This window comes from Falco peregrinus, chromosome 7, assembly GCF_023634155.1.
Source record: "Falco peregrinus isolate bFalPer1 chromosome 7, bFalPer1.pri, whole genome shotgun sequence".
Classification (NCBI taxonomy): Eukaryota; Metazoa; Chordata; class Aves; order Falconiformes; family Falconidae; genus Falco; species Falco peregrinus.
The window spans coordinates 89180447-89196048 of NC_073727.1; the positions used below are offsets into that span (position 1 = coordinate 89180447).

The following is a 15602-nucleotide window of genomic DNA, read 5'->3' on the forward strand; positions in this document are numbered from 1 at the left end:
ATTTGCTATCAGATTTTATTTTTATTTTTCCTTTTTTCTTACATTCCAAGCCTAAGTTTTACATTTTATCTGTGGGTAGATTTGGTGCTTGGGCATAGACCACTTGTAAATTATTTGTCAGCTAATACAATCTTTCATAAATGATCTCCCAGAACTTCATAAAATTAAGTACTTGGTGAGTTAATACTTGAAAACACCATTCTCAGAAGGCTGTGAGGGTGCTATTTGTTTATTTACTTATTTTCTAATGATCAAAGTTTCCTAAGTAAAAAAAGATCCACTAACTTTTAGCTGTGCTCTGAGGATTCTTTGGCAGTTTTGGAAGTGTTCTTTCTTGCCTCCAGGGTTTCCAAGGCAATAAATTTCACAAAGAGTAAATGTATTAAAGAAATAATAATAAACCAAATTAAAATAAGAATTTTATAAATTATTTTATTTATAAAATACAAAACCAGAAATAAAGCAAAGCAGAAATAAGTGTTAATTGTTGCTTTTAAAACAAAATAGAAAAATAACAGCAGGGATTTTGGGGGCGGGGGGGGCAGGGGAGGGGGGGGTAGGGAGGGTTGAAGACAACTGTCATTTACACTTCCTTTTGCCCTTCTCAGAATTTCAGTAATTTAAGCTGTGTTGGTTTGGGGGTTTTTTTGGTTTGGTTTTGGTGTGGTTTTTTTTTCAGGAGAAACCAAGACAATTCTAACTACCACTTCTGTACATCCCCTCTGTTTCATGCATTACCCCAAACAGTAAGAAATAAAGACAGACAGAATAAAATCTGAATGAAATATTTAGTTAAAAATTTTGTAAGTAATCTGTATGGTCAAACATAGTATTTCTTTATTGTGTTACAATGGAAAGACATTCTAAAGGTGACAAAATCAGAGCCATAAAAATTATTTTCTACTAGTGTTAAATATGTAAAGAAAAACTGAAATAACATAAATACTGGCATTCAAATACCACCAGAAGAAAATAATTATTATTAATAAAAAATATAAATAAAAATTAATTAAAAATAAGGTCAAATGAAATAGGATTTTTTTATATAATTATAGATATTAGCATGTTATGCTTCACAACGTACATACGTCTGATAAGTGTAAGTATCTGGGACTAGGCTGAAGAGACTCGGTAGTACTTGCTGTTCTTCCTCTGTCCCAGACTCTCCATGACCTTCAGCAAGACCTTCATGTTCCCTATCAGCAAGACAGAAACAATGATATTTAGAGAAAAAAATCTGCAACTACAGCATTTCAGCTGCCGATCTCACCCTAAGAAGGATTCCCAGGCTGCTAGTGATTATGTCTGTGGGAACACATTTCTGGTAATGACACCGCTATGGTGAAAAATGAAGGTCATCTCCTGCCTTTAATGTTCCTGTGCAGCCCCACTTTTGCAAGAGGTGTTAACAGCAGAGTCCTAGCTATGCTCTGTCTCTGTTTATTGCTCTCCAAAATTCACTTGTAACTGGATGTAGACTGTATGTCCTGTCTGAGACCCCTGCGTGGGGGCAGCCTGGTACTGAGCTGTCATCATGTTCCTTTTGCGGGACTGTGGCATCCAGACGGGGTCTTGGCAGTTTTTCTGCGTATGTGCGTGTGCGCAAGCGCACACACGTGTGTGTATGCAAGTTGATTACTTGCTCCTTTACAGCCACTTCCTTTTTTTTTTTTTTTTTTTTTTTTACAGTCACCTCCTTTTGTGTAAAGTGAAAGCAGAGTGGGGAAAAACTGCTGTAGCGATATTCTTTCTGCAGGTGGAAACAAGCCTATGTAAGGCAAGGCAAAGGTGAAGTCAGACTGGATACTAGGAAGTATTTCATGGAGCCAGCCACTGTCTAAGGTAGCTGTATGAATAGCAGACTTTATGTAAATGTGGTTTTGCTTTCAGTGTACTCTTTTTTTTGAGCTTTTGCATTGCTACAAGCCTGCTGACTGCAAAACACTCCTGCCATTTTGTGTTCTGGCTGGAACCAGAAAGACAACTTATTCCAGGCTATCTGCAAGAAACTTCATTGCTGTTTCTCTTTGTAGCTTTTATTAAAGCTAATCTAAAGCAAAAAATTAAAGAGGCGTGTTATACTACCCCATTTAATAAAATGTAAAAATGCTCTAAAGAAACTAAAAACTTTATAAAGGTACAACAATGATAGCTTTTTAAATGTTTAATTTACTAGCTGCTGCTCCAAGATCTTTTACATTGCACTTTGAAGTACTGTCTGCTATAAATGCTGCAAAGAATCAAGGAAAGAGTAAAACAAATGAGATGCAATATAGTTTTCAAAATTAATCATGAAGAAAATGTTAGCATTCTTGATGACTGAGCTAATTAACAAGGGATGAAATGAAAGATGACAAGATGGAAAGCTATGTTAGAGACTTAGTGTCACAGTACATTGCTTAGCTAAGCAAAACTCCTTTTCAAAGGAACAGTAAACATTAGCATGCTTAAAAAAAAAAAGAATTCTGAAGCACAAGAATGTTCTTAGTAACTAATATCATAGATACAGTTTGCTTCAGTCTTCAATACTCTTTTCAAAGGTAAGTTTTCCAGGCAACTGAACTCATTAAGTACTCTGATACAGTACAAGAGCATGTTAATTTGTAAGAAAAATAAATAAATAAATGAGGAGTGCTGTAACATGGAGTTGCCACACAGGTTCTGCTGCTGCTGTACAACGGCTTCATTGAACGGAACTTGAACTGGTAACATCTAGCAGGGAATGCTTACAAGTTCAAAAGTAGATATATTCATATTTAACTTAAATTCTGTGCAATTTTTTTTTTCCCAAAAGTACTTCAAACTTTTCACTCTGCTTCTTAAAACATTCTGGAAAAGCCTCTATCTTTATCCTCGTTTTCAGTTCCCATTTAGCCACAAGTGCCATCCTCAAAACCCATTCTTTGCTGCTTAACTCTGTAAGTCCCTGCACACACAAGGTGCTGAAGCTGGATCCTGTCAGGAGTTAATTAGTTTCTTTAAGCTCTTGTTCAAGTTACGATTCCTGACAGTTTCAAACTCTGCCAGAAAAAAAAGCTTTCTTATTAAAAAAGTGTGATCCTTTATCTTCAGAGCATGCCCAGAATAAAGAAAAAACCACACAAACAAAAAAGCACCAAACCCTGAGAGATTACATAGCAGGACAGACTTGGATGTGTATATTTTCTGAGTGGTTACCAGGAAATGCAGCATATTTCTCTCTCCTCCAGTAAGTAAAACTTACTTATGTATGATGAGTAGCTCCAAAAGATTTAGAGGCAGATTTGTACCAAAGTAAGCCAACAGACCACGGTGAGAACAGTCAAATATAAAATACTCGGGATCAAAAAATTCCTCCTTTAGCTTACTCAAGGCAGTCTGGTAATAGGGATGTTCTTGAAGGATATGGAAAATTAACTTATATCGTTTCTCTGCATTCAACACCACATAGGTGATTTATGTTTCTTACAGCACTGGTAAGTAACTTACCAAGCTGCTAACTATTCCCTTTCTCTTCAGATTTTTGTTGATTTTGTGCTTTTGTCTTTTCTAGAAGAAAAAGGAGTAAAAGGCATGCCTTGCCTTGACATGGAACTTTGAATAGAAGCTTAACTTCAGTTTAACGTTCCATAGTTCAAGAACCTAGGAGAAGGAGATCATGTATAATTTCAGAGATGCTTACTCATCTCTGGCCACTTTTAACAGGTAACTCCCAGGCCATCCTCTGCTCATCAATCATAATTAGCTCAAACAGGGCCTTGCTTAGCTACTATCTAAAAATTCCTTCCTCTAAATACTATCAAGTACTTTAGAGGTAGCTGAAGATTAAGCAGGAATTATTGCGGTCACTAAATATGTTTAATGATCTGACTCTAAAATCATGAGCTCAAAAACCCCAAAACCCTCCACAAAGACTCTCACCTAAACCCAAGAAAACAGGGGAAAAGGAACTCACCTAAGGAGGATTCACATGCAATGTGAACAGCTCTGGAAATTTTATTTATGCAGTGCTGAGGGAAATTCATCCTCGCACCAAATCCTGTAGCTGGGCTAATGAACTTGAAGGCATCAAGTGTTTGCTTGGCCCTATTCTTAACAGCACAGTAGTTAAAAGGATTTTCAGTCTAGAGGAATCTTTAGTAAATGCACTTAAAGGAGACCTCGTTCTTTGTCCTTTACAAGTATGTAATGGCAGGGCAGGATAACACGCTTCTTTGCTTCTGTTCAGAAAGAAAGAGTTCACCCTAGAAGGATATGTGATACAGTTTGACAGATAAGTACATCACTCTGTTTAAACAGTCTATTTTTTCTTTGCTGTAAAAGGTTCAAAGGGGTGGATACCCAGCCCCTGCAATAGTGACACTGCCGTTGTGAGGCTCCTTGCAAGGCAGGCGCAGTCCTGATTTCATTGCACTGCATGAGTTCAGTGGTCACTGAGAACAATATTAAACCAATTCTGCTTTTCAAAATCCAAACTATTTTGTACATGCCAAACTAAAATAAATATTTTCAAATATGTTCTATTTGCATCAAAAAAAGCCATTGTAAGACAGGGCAAAGTCAACTTGCTTTGCAAAGCATCATTCAAGTATGTAACAGAAAACGAAAAGAAAACAGACATTTACAATTTATAAAACACAGGCCATGCTAAACATCTATAGCGTGAAAAGAACATTTGCATATTTCTTCAGTGTAGTGTGCAAGAGAGACTTACCAGGAGATGCAAGGAAATGTACTGCATGACACTGAAATTAACTTTCCCCCCTAATGGTGGGGTCTCGCAGTAATGGACCAGCTTCTGAGGTTTGAAAAGCAGGCAGACTTTTCAAATTCCATGCTTGCAATTCAGAATTTTTTTTTTTGGGGGGGGATAATCAAAGGCATGACAGTTTGTCTACAAATATGTCACTATGTGTTTACTTTACTGTGTGTCAATTGGATTAGCTTCTTATTCAGGAAGAAGCAGCTGAATCAGCTGTTGCAGATTCCCCGTTCCCCAGTCCGTCCCTCCAGCCTGGAAAGGACCCCTCCTGCTACCAGGGAAAGCAGGGAGTGAAAACCCAAATACCATGCCCTTGACTTTGTTAAGGAAAAAACAGGTTAGTAATAAATTAAAGGGGCTTCTATGGAGACAGCCGTTAGCAGTATGCATCAAGCAATAGTTTGTGCAGGTGTCAGAGGAATCTCAATAGTTTACCAATTACTGGAAAACTCTTGGAGTCAAATGTTTGGCTGAATGATGCCTGGATATTTTTTAAGTCTGCTTTTCCCTCTGCAAACAGCTGATGCCTGCATTAAGCTAAGATGAAATGAAAAATATATTCAGCATTTCAGAGATACCCAGAAGCAAAATAGCAGTATCAGGAGCTAAGCTTTCTTATGTTTCCTTTGTATATGTCAACTTACATTATCCTGTGCGACGTATCAACCTTCCCAGTGTATTTAATATTATAATGAAAGAGGACCATTAATATGGAAAGTCACAAGACTATTTCTTTCATATGCAAAATAAATTGCATGCAACCACACCTCTGACCTGAACTTTGGAACCTGGAAGCTGTAAAATTTGCTTTTTATACAGTTCTGAGAGTTTTCATAGGGCCTGCTACTGGTTCTTTTCCTGACAAATGAAAAATATACCTGTTCGTAGTCTGAAACAGCCACACTAAAGCCATGATAACTGAATCACTGAAGGTCTATATGACCCCTTCCTAAAATGTTTGTTCTTATTTCTTTTACTATGAAAGTGCAGTACAGAAGTGGCAAACTCAGAAGAAATATTCTCTAATATCCTAGGAGGGATAAATCTTACAGAGAGAGAGAAAAAAAAAATATATCTCTTACTGTTTCTTTTTCTCTAAGTTACAAATCCTTTTATTTCTCTAGCTGTGACTTTTGTTTTGTCTCTTTTGTATTGGTATCTCCATTTAAATGTGGCATTTTTGGTTTGTTTGCTGGGGTTTTTTTTGGTTTTGTTTTGTTTTGCTTTTGTTGGTGTTTTTTTATTTATATATATTTAATATAATTAACATGACACAAAAAAAAAAAAAAAAAAAGGGAAGGGGCACAAATAAGCACTGAGCACATCATGCAGCCTCTGTGTAGTGCTATGAGCTCCAAGAAGCCAGTCAATATTTTTAGAGATCTCCATGACATCAGAGAGTGCTTTTGGGTTTTTGTTGTCATTTAGGTTTTGGTGTGGGGTTGGTTTGTTTTTTATTATTTAAATTCTAAATAATCTATTCAAATTATATTCGGTGGAAGAGCAGGTCCACTCTTTATCCCAGATGTTTCACCTGACCCATGTGGAGCAGCCAGGATAAGGCCACCATCCTCTCAGCTGCTTTGTGGCAGCCCTTTTGGCAATATGTATTTCACCCTGGTATAGACTAAAAATATTTTAAAGACAAAATCTAAACCAGTTATGAAATCCATTCCATAGGTCAAGGCAGCTTAAGGTAAACATGTGCTAGGATGTGGCAACAAAATGTTTTTGGCAAGCAGATAAAAAATACCAACTACCAAGTGGTCTTTGAGAGAAAGAGAAAGAAGAGGAGAGGGAGAGGGAGAGGGAGAGGAGAACTGAAAGCTGGAAGCTTCCAGAATGACGCACAAATTACTTCCATCAGATGACTCAGAAGAGGTACCCTGCATATAAATCTCCATCACTTAGCAAACAGCTGAAGATTTCAGTTTTCCAGTCTAGGCCCTTGACTTACTGTGTCCTACCTAGAAATTCAGCAGAGTCTGGAATGTCAGACCTGTGTATAGATGAGCTTCATTTTTACAGTTATGACAAGATTTGGATCTTCTGGGTATAAAGTACCACCACCACCACCCCACCATGGGACAAGGAAGATATACAGCCCAAAATAAATACAAGGCACTATACTTAGGGTTAAATTGAAATAACTATCTTACCAAAACCAAGTAAAGTGTACTGTATTAAGGATGAATATGACAACTTACAAATGTATATACTCAAAGAAGAGGACCCTCACTGGCTGTCTTAATATTTCCAGTATATGTTGTATCTCATATTAAGCCTCACGGTTTGCCACATAATTGCATCATTAGTAAACCAGTGTTCATGTTCAGTTTCAACTTTCTACTGGCTTAGAGAAAGGATTTAAAATTTGCATTTAAATGAAATTGAGCAAAGAGTGATAAAGGCTTCAATTAAAAGACCACCTGTTTTTGTTAATTCATTTTTAATAGGAACAGTAAATATTTTCAGTTGATACGCTTTCTGCTGCATGATTGGTACATTCTTCTCTTCTTTATCCCCAGCGTCAGACACCCCTCATTAGAGAAGTCTATCATTTTCTCTGACTGAAGGAACCTATCTCAAGCTTTATGAATCTCTTGGTACCAGAGAAAAAAAGTAAAGTAAACCAAATAGCTATTTAGAAAATGTAAGCATAACAAGTTAACATGTGATCAAAGTAAATTCTGCAAATACATTATTTTTAAAACTCAATACATTCATGGGGAGGGGGAGAAGAAAAAAAAAAAAAGAAAGAAGCTTTTTCCTCAAAAAAAAAGTGCCATGCTTTTTCTTCATTTACAATGTTCTTAAAGCTTACTGACCTCACTTAGGCATGCTGGTGTGAAACAGAAGTAATCTTCCATGTCACAATTATTAATGCAATTAAAACTTAAGGATTAGAAATAGTAAACCACAAATCATGGCAAGCAATTCTCATGGAGTACAAACCCAGCTGGTGTTCACAGAATATGAGCTTCAACTGGCACCCGGAAATATTACATCTTCCTGTAAAACTTCCTCCTTTGGTACTAAATCATTTGCTTGTTAGTCTTGGTTTTGTTGTTGACAGCTTTAGTTTAGTCCAGTTGCTATTAGTAACATAGTAGCTCATCTTGTTTTTCATACTTTTGAAGTAATTTGTAGCCATAATTGCTTCTGTTTTCCACTTACTGTAACCATAACTACTAATTTGCTAACAACCCATACACTTCTGTTACAACCAAAGCTTAAAAATCCAAGTAATTTCCTCAAGAACAATTGGCACTGGACACTGTTCTCTTTGGAGATGCAGTGTAAGCATTTAAATAAAGAATTGAAGCATTTAATTAGTGCATGCTTGCTTCCTGCTAGCAGGACATCACACTAGTGAGTAAATGGATTTAGTTTCTTGTAACACAAGCCAGGAGACATCTTGACAGTTGTCTTTTTCATTCTCAGATGTTTAGCTAAGGGAAACACAGGGGTCCAATCCCACCTTCAAAAAATCTTTGACTTAAATTATTATTGGTTTTTTTGATGCTATGTGATTTTCCACAATAAACTTAGCAGGAGATTATGTTATTCTTTTCTGGTTGAATGAAGAAGGGAATTAACAGAAATGTAAATAGAAGTTATTCACAGAAAAGTTCAGGTTGGGGGATTTACCCCCTATTTGTTACAAGTCAAACACTTACAAAAGAAAATAAATACTGCAGAACTGTCTCTTTTCTCACACACACCCACACACCCACCCCTGTATTTATTTCTGATTGAAATAGCCATATAATTTGTTTGGATATATATTTCCTGGATGAAGGAATGTATTAAGAGTTTTAAATAATTTATTTTTATTTGATTCAGATTCTACTTCTTAACTGGCACCTGCTGCAGTTGTTTTCTTTTAATGCTTACAAAGCTGAACTAAAAATAAGTCTTGACATTTAGCATAAGTATGTGTTGCAAAAGGTTTGGACCTAATACTCTGCCATTGAACAAATATATTAATCTTTTTCTTTAAAGTTAGAAGGTGTATTGGATTTGTGTGGCAAGGTTTTAGGTGGGGGTGGGGGAGGGGGGGGAGGCCACAGGAGTGGCTTCTGCGAGAAGCTTAATAGTGGAGCAGATCTTCACCTGCAGCCAATGGAGAAACCTACAGGAGAGCAGTGGATGCCCGAAGGAGGCTGTGACTCAGTGGGAAGCCCACACTGGTGCAGGTCCTGGCAGGACCTGTGGCCCCATGAAGGGAGGACCCCATGCTGGAGCGGGTTTGCTGGCAGGGCTTGTGGCCCTGTGGGGACCCACGTTGGAGCAGTCTGCTCCTGAAGGACTGCACCCCGTGGAAGGGACCCACACTGGAGCAGTTCCTGAAGAGCTGTAGCCCGTGGGAGGGACTCACATTGGAGAAGCTCATGGAGGATTGTGTCCCGTAGGAGGGACCCGCACTGCAGCAGAGGAAGAGTGTAAGGAGCCCTCCCCCTGAGGAGGAACGGGCAGCAGAGACAACATGTAATAAACTGATCAAAACTCTCATTCCCCATTCCCCTGCACTGCTGGAGAGGAGGAGGAGGTAGAGAATTTGGGATTGAAGTTGAGCTGGGGAAAAAGAGAGGGGTAGGGTGAAGGTGTCTTCAAAATTTGGTTTTATTTCTCATTCTCCTATTCTGATTTGATTAGCAATAAATCAAACTGATTTCCCCAAGTCAAGTCTGCTTTGCCCATGATGGTAACTGGTGAGTGATCTCCCTGTCCTTATCTTGACCCATGAACCTTTTGTTGTATTTCCTCTCCCCTGTCCAGCTGAGGGCAGGGAGTGATAGAGCAGCCATGGTGGGCATGTGGCATCCAGCCAGGGTCAACCCACCACAGAAGGATAAAGACACCGAAAGCAAGCATATAAATTAGTGATTTCAGTTCAGCTCAAAAGACCCTAACTAGTCATTATGCTTATGGAGAAGAGACTGCTTAGTGCTCTCCAATCCATCACAAAGGACTCAGTCCTCTTCCTCCCACTCCACTGGTAAAGCTGTGTATAAGTAATTATTGCTGTAGCTGTTACAGATTTAGCTGAAACTGGGAAAAGGGACTACATGAAAATCAGATAAAGTAGTTGGAAATAGCAGCTTCTCATTCAATGGCCACTTGCAGCCCTACCCTATGAACACCTGAGTTGTTGACCAGATCACTGTAACGGCCACAGCATGCTCTAACTTACTGACTAATGTATCAAGTGCTGAAGGATACGTATTCGTCTAATTCCTATGAATTTCAGCCAGCCATAAATATCTAAATAGATCTTCCAAATTTGGAAGTCTCCATTACCTTTATTCTCATATCAAATGGTCTAAGTTCATTTGTGCTCGGTGAGGAGCTAGACTCAATAAGAAGCTAGGTTTCCTGCAGCCTTTGCCACATACTTAAAGGGAAAAGACTTTCTCCTGTAAAAGCAGTTAAGAATTTCACCAAGTGGAAAACTTATTTTGGAAACCTGTACACAACAAAGTTAAATTAAAGAAACAATTCTATTTTCATTTTCAGCATTAATTATTTATTGTTTTATTTTAAAAATGCTTAAAAACAAGTGACACTTGACATTTTGAGGTTTCAACAGAAACAGACATGTTTTACTGAAAAGAATGCTCTAAAAACCTGTTTTGAGACACAACTCTATCTTGTCGAGTTATAACTACCTGTTTTTTTCCAATGCAAAAGGAGCAGTATTTTTCAGATCAGCCCTCTTTTTTGAGCTAAGACATTTATGACTATCAGATTAAATTTTTATGATATTTGGATAATTGCACAATATTCCTAGTGAGGATAATGAACCATTTCTCAGAAAAAAGGTAACTAGTGCTGAACAGAATTCACATTTTATTCCTAACATTTATTGGCCAGTAGAGGAAAATATTTAAACGTCTCATTTTACTGGGCTGTGAACATAAATCTAAAGGATCACCCGTAATTTACAGTTTTAAACCCTGCAGAAACTTCCCTTTTAAAAAACCCTAAAGTTCAGATACCCATTCTTCGATTTTTGGTTTGTTTATTTATTGGGGATTTTGTTCATTTGCTTGTTTTGCTGGTTGATTACAGAGTAGTCTTGCTAGTAGATTACTGAGACTGGGCTGAGAGCGCTTTCAGCACTGATTTCCTCGAATATTGCAGTGGTGGTCTGTGAGCCCCACCCGAGCAATGCAATGAGGTAGGAATTTATCACTGTAGGTTGGTGGTATCTGGACAACAGTTAGCAGGAAGCAGCAACATGGCAGATAAATCTACCATGATGTGTCTCCACCTCCTATGGTGGAGCCTACCCTCTACCATGGACAGGACAAAGATAAATGCACTAGGCATGTCACTGTCATTGGTTGAGTTGTGCCATTCCTTTCAGCTTCTCTGTCCTGCTCTAGGTCAGTAAAGAAGCCATAAACTAGTTTACATTTAAACCGCCCTTTGGGCTTCTGTCCGTCTCAGGAGTAATACCAGCCAGAACTGCAAATTCAACCTAGCTTTTTTCTACTTCTGAGGTTTTTGGATTTATCTTTGTCATGCAAGAAGATTAAAACATCTCAGTTGTTTAACATGTCCATATAAGTAGTGAAAGGCAGGGGGTAGGACAGGAATTTTAGTTTACCCTGTCAAGTAGAGGCTAATGATAATGTTTTCTGCTAACTATATTCCCCTGGAAACTCTACATCGTCCTGCTGTGCTGTTCCCAGTTTAGCTCAGTCCATTGCATAAGTGCCATTCAAACTGGTCCAAAACCTCGGTGACACTGTAACCATCTTTGTCCATGCAGTGGGAATAACACACATCAGGAAAGTTCAGCCTAGTACTGAATTCATCAGAAAACTTCACAAAGAAATCTCTTGCTCAGCTTTAATTAGGATTAACCAGTCAGAGGTGATCCTCTATTCTGATTAATACCACTTGTACCACCTGAAAAATAAATGGATTATAAGATTAAGTCTAGTTTCTGAATATGTTAAAAAACATATTAAACCTGTAGATGATACTAAAATATAGTTAAAAACACGTTGTGAAAGAGAAGCTTTGCACACTTTTTTTTTTTTTTTTTATTAGAGCTTAGCTCCGTTTTTCTTTAACAATCCAATTACATTTGTAAATAGTCTAAGAAGATTTTACCTCATCATATCCCTGATACACAACATATACACAGGATGCCTCGTACATTCAGTGGGGTTTTATCAGAGAATCTCATTGTCACTTTCTCATTGTGTTGCTTTCTCCAAAGAAAGAAAAACTAATGTTTTTACTTTGATAATATGGAAAATAGATAACACAAGTTCTTAAAGTTCTAATAAACCTTCAGAAGCCATTATGATAATAGAAAAGGAAAGATGGTTCTCAGTTAACCAAGCAGTTTAAGAATCGCAGGCAGTTACAAGACATAGTGCACTTTTTTAAAAAGTCACTGAATTTACATTTGAAAATGAAGGATGGGAATATATGGAGAAGTAGTAAATTGAAAATATAAAGTAATATGCAATAAAAATACTTAACCATCTAAGCAAAGCTAAAGGAAGGGAAGGTGAGAAAGAGTACGAAAGGTTTTGTATGTGTGCTTGAAAAAGAATGTGTGTGTATATATATATATATACACACACACAAGATATGTGTTTACAGACACATATATATTATATACTCACAAATATGCACATTACATATATATGAAAAAATGTGTGATTGTCATATTTATGCTCTCATTGTTCCTTCATAGTTGTATGCATCTTTCTTGTGTGTCCGGAAGATGTCTAAGGGTTTGAAGTTCAAAGTATCTTATAGATACGGTATAGGGCTTCGTCATTACCTGTAAGTCATCAAATTCACTCAAGAAAAGAAGCTAATTTACTGTCATGATTAAAAGCACCATTGGAAAAAAGTTTTGCTCCTGAGCTCAACGAGAGCACAAAGTTCTCAATGGAGACCTTGCCCATGGTTAGCACCGTTTAAGGTATTGCAAGCAGTCCATCTTTTCACATTTATTCCACTCTCACTGTGGCATATGCGTAGTACTGGTCAGTCTTTGTATTGAACTATCTGCTTTTTGGTATTTTTAATCAAATCGCCTTCTTCTCAACCTTATGTGAGATCCTTTATGCAGTGGAGGTGTTTCTCTTTCAACATCTCCGATACTAGAAGTGTTGGTCTTTGCCTAACATGGAGGTCAGCTGGAACTCATGAAATACCTACTCTGCTGCAGCATTTTCCATATGTGTCCCACACAGAATCATTTTAATGATTTCTGAACCTCACCAAATACTTTATCAATAACACACGTGCACACACACACACGCACGCACACACACACACATTTAATGCATTTTTCATCTAACATTTAATGTTAGAGAAATCCCCCCTTCCCCTGCTCCCCACACAATTGTTTGGGTAAAGAACGTGGTTAAGCTTTCTCTACATAAGATTCTGTCTAAAATTACTCGATACAGGTCAACTTTTATGTGGGTTTAGGACCATACCCAATACAGAACTAAGCCCAGAATAAACGGAGAGGTGGAAGGAAATTGTGTGACCCTGGATATATTACCTCCTTTGGGAGTGCCTGCTGCGTTGGATATTGTTAAAAGGATGGTAAAAAGCCCTTTTAATCTCCCTAGTAAATCTCCAATTTATCACAGTTGTTGTGGTTGTCATTAATTTTAACATTTTACTTGAGGTTGTCTAAAGCTTAGAATGAATTTGTGTGTAGGAAAAAGCATTCAAGAGTCAAATGATTTCCTGAAAAATGAAACAAATATATATATATATTTATTTTTTTTCAGAGCCAGCAGTATCTGTCTATAGTGACTGGAATTATGGCACTTTTCCCTGGAAATTCACTGTGAATTTTAAGTGCAAAGTTCTGATGATATTTGTTAAGCTATCATTGAAACTATAAGAGGGGTCTTTGTGTTTATTTTTGATACCTGATAAAATAGTCCTGCTTACTGAAGCTCATGTCATGCCTTATCTTTGTGCTTTACAATGACATTACTTGTTTTCTATTAAGGTTTCTAAAGCAATTAGTTGATCATTTTTTATTCTTGTTTCATGATGAAGTAAAATTTATTTTGATCCACACAAATTTTAATTTAAGCTAAATTACAAATTTCCTTGCTAACACCGATTTCTTTCAATATTCTCCTTTAAGTTTAATTTTTAAATTTAATCTTAAAAATGAATAAGTTGCAGAAGAATAGTATTTAGAAAGTATTGTATATGTGAAACTGAAAGCTCAGAAAGCTGCAAAGCCTCTCTGAAATAAATAGGTCTAGGCTTTATCACCTTTCATTGCATGTTGTACAAAACACAGGGAAAATGGCTTTGCTTTCTGCCTTGAGAAAAAAGTATGTTAGCATATTGTATATTTTTTGCTCACTTTATTATTATTGTTCTCCTTGCACGTATCATTACATTATCATATACTTCCATTTATTGTTTTAAAAGGTATTTTTCAGTTTTCCTGTATTCCAATATTTTTAAAAAATCAGTTCATGTACATATGACATTAATTTGCAACTTACTCTGAACTGATCCATTAATAAGAAGACATCTATAATATGTCAAAATTTGATTATTCAAAGGATTATTATTTTTTAAATCTGGTGAACTTGGCAGTGGAGAGACTTTCACCATACTTAAAGACTTTCAAAATGACAATTTCCTAGTGTACAAAACTAACTTTATATAGAAAACAGAATAATTTCAATGTGTGGGATGATAACCCCTTTGGAGATATGCCTCAGCATTTCAACACTGATAAAATGAAATATTTCTCATAGTTCTGAAATTGCTTTTGTGGATGAGGATAAAATAATTGAAAACTTTTGTTACACAGTTTTAAGGCCAAATACGAACACGCCTGTAGTGCACTTTACTGCATTATGCAATACACGAGGCAAGCAATTAACTTCAAGCAAATATTCATTTTAGTTTCCTATTAACTCGGTAGTCAGAGGGATGTCCTCCAAAATTAATCTTAGGGGTACTGGTTGCAAATGATGATACATTGTCAAAGTTCAAACCATTTGATTGTAGTGTAATTTTTCTTTCTTCAGATAGTCCTATTTCAGTTTCATTGATGCCCTGAAGATAATCAGGCCAACAGTGGATTATTCTCCTTACAAGTGTGCATCGCAGAACAATGATCACAAATTTTTTGTAATTCTGCTATATTCAGGGAAAATATATTGTTTACAGCAAAGAATTAACTGGTTTATTTTCAAACTAGAAAAAATTTATATATTGTTTTCAATACATGAAGTTTTTGCTTTATTAAGATTCACTGTGCAGATTAATCTTGGAAAATAAAAGCATTTGATTCTTTTGTCATAAATTAAACTATATGAAAGGTTATAGACAAATTCTCTTATTTCTACATATTTTTTATTTCTCATTATTAGTAGCAAACAAAAGGTTTTATTTTCTTCCTTGAAGGTACAGTAGAATAATTTCTATATGGCACTAAGCCATTTGCCTGTCATTTGTGGATCACCAAACTTTGCAGTAAAACATATGAGCATCTTACATGAAAAGAATTTTGTTTCTTATAGCTCCTAAAGTGGGGTTTTTTTGGTGTTGGGTTGGGTTTTTTTTGGTTTGTTTTTTTTTTTTTTTGGACGGGGGGTGTGTTTTGGCTTTTTTTGTTTTGTTTGTTTTTGTAAGGATTTTATTTTGGTGCATTTTATTTAATTTTTTTTTTTGTTCATGGTACTTCAATCCATGTATAAAATATTCTGAGATACCATATTCTAAAAAACAGAAGTCAGGGAGACATAAATCTATACCTATGCTTTCCTTCAAAATATGCAATTTTAGCAAACTATAAAAGGTTGTGGTGGGGTTTTTTGGTTGTTATTTG

The 15602-nt window shown here is 36.5% G+C and overlaps 1 long non-coding RNA gene across 2 annotated transcripts; it reads left to right on the forward strand.

Moving 5' to 3' along the window:
• The first annotated feature begins 1728 nt into the window (after window positions 1–1728).
• LOC114012015 (uncharacterized) lies at window positions 1729–15016 on the forward strand. Of its 2 annotated transcripts, none has more exons than XR_008748232.1 (3): window positions 1729–1842; window positions 4924–5078; window positions 13525–15016. It is a non-coding gene; the product is annotated as an uncharacterized LOC114012015 (long non-coding RNA). The 2 variants fall into 2 exon arrangements; XR_003554191.2 differs by lacking the exon at window positions 13525–15016 and adding an exon at window positions 7270–7458.
• The last annotated feature ends 586 nt before the right edge of the window (window positions 15017–15602 follow it).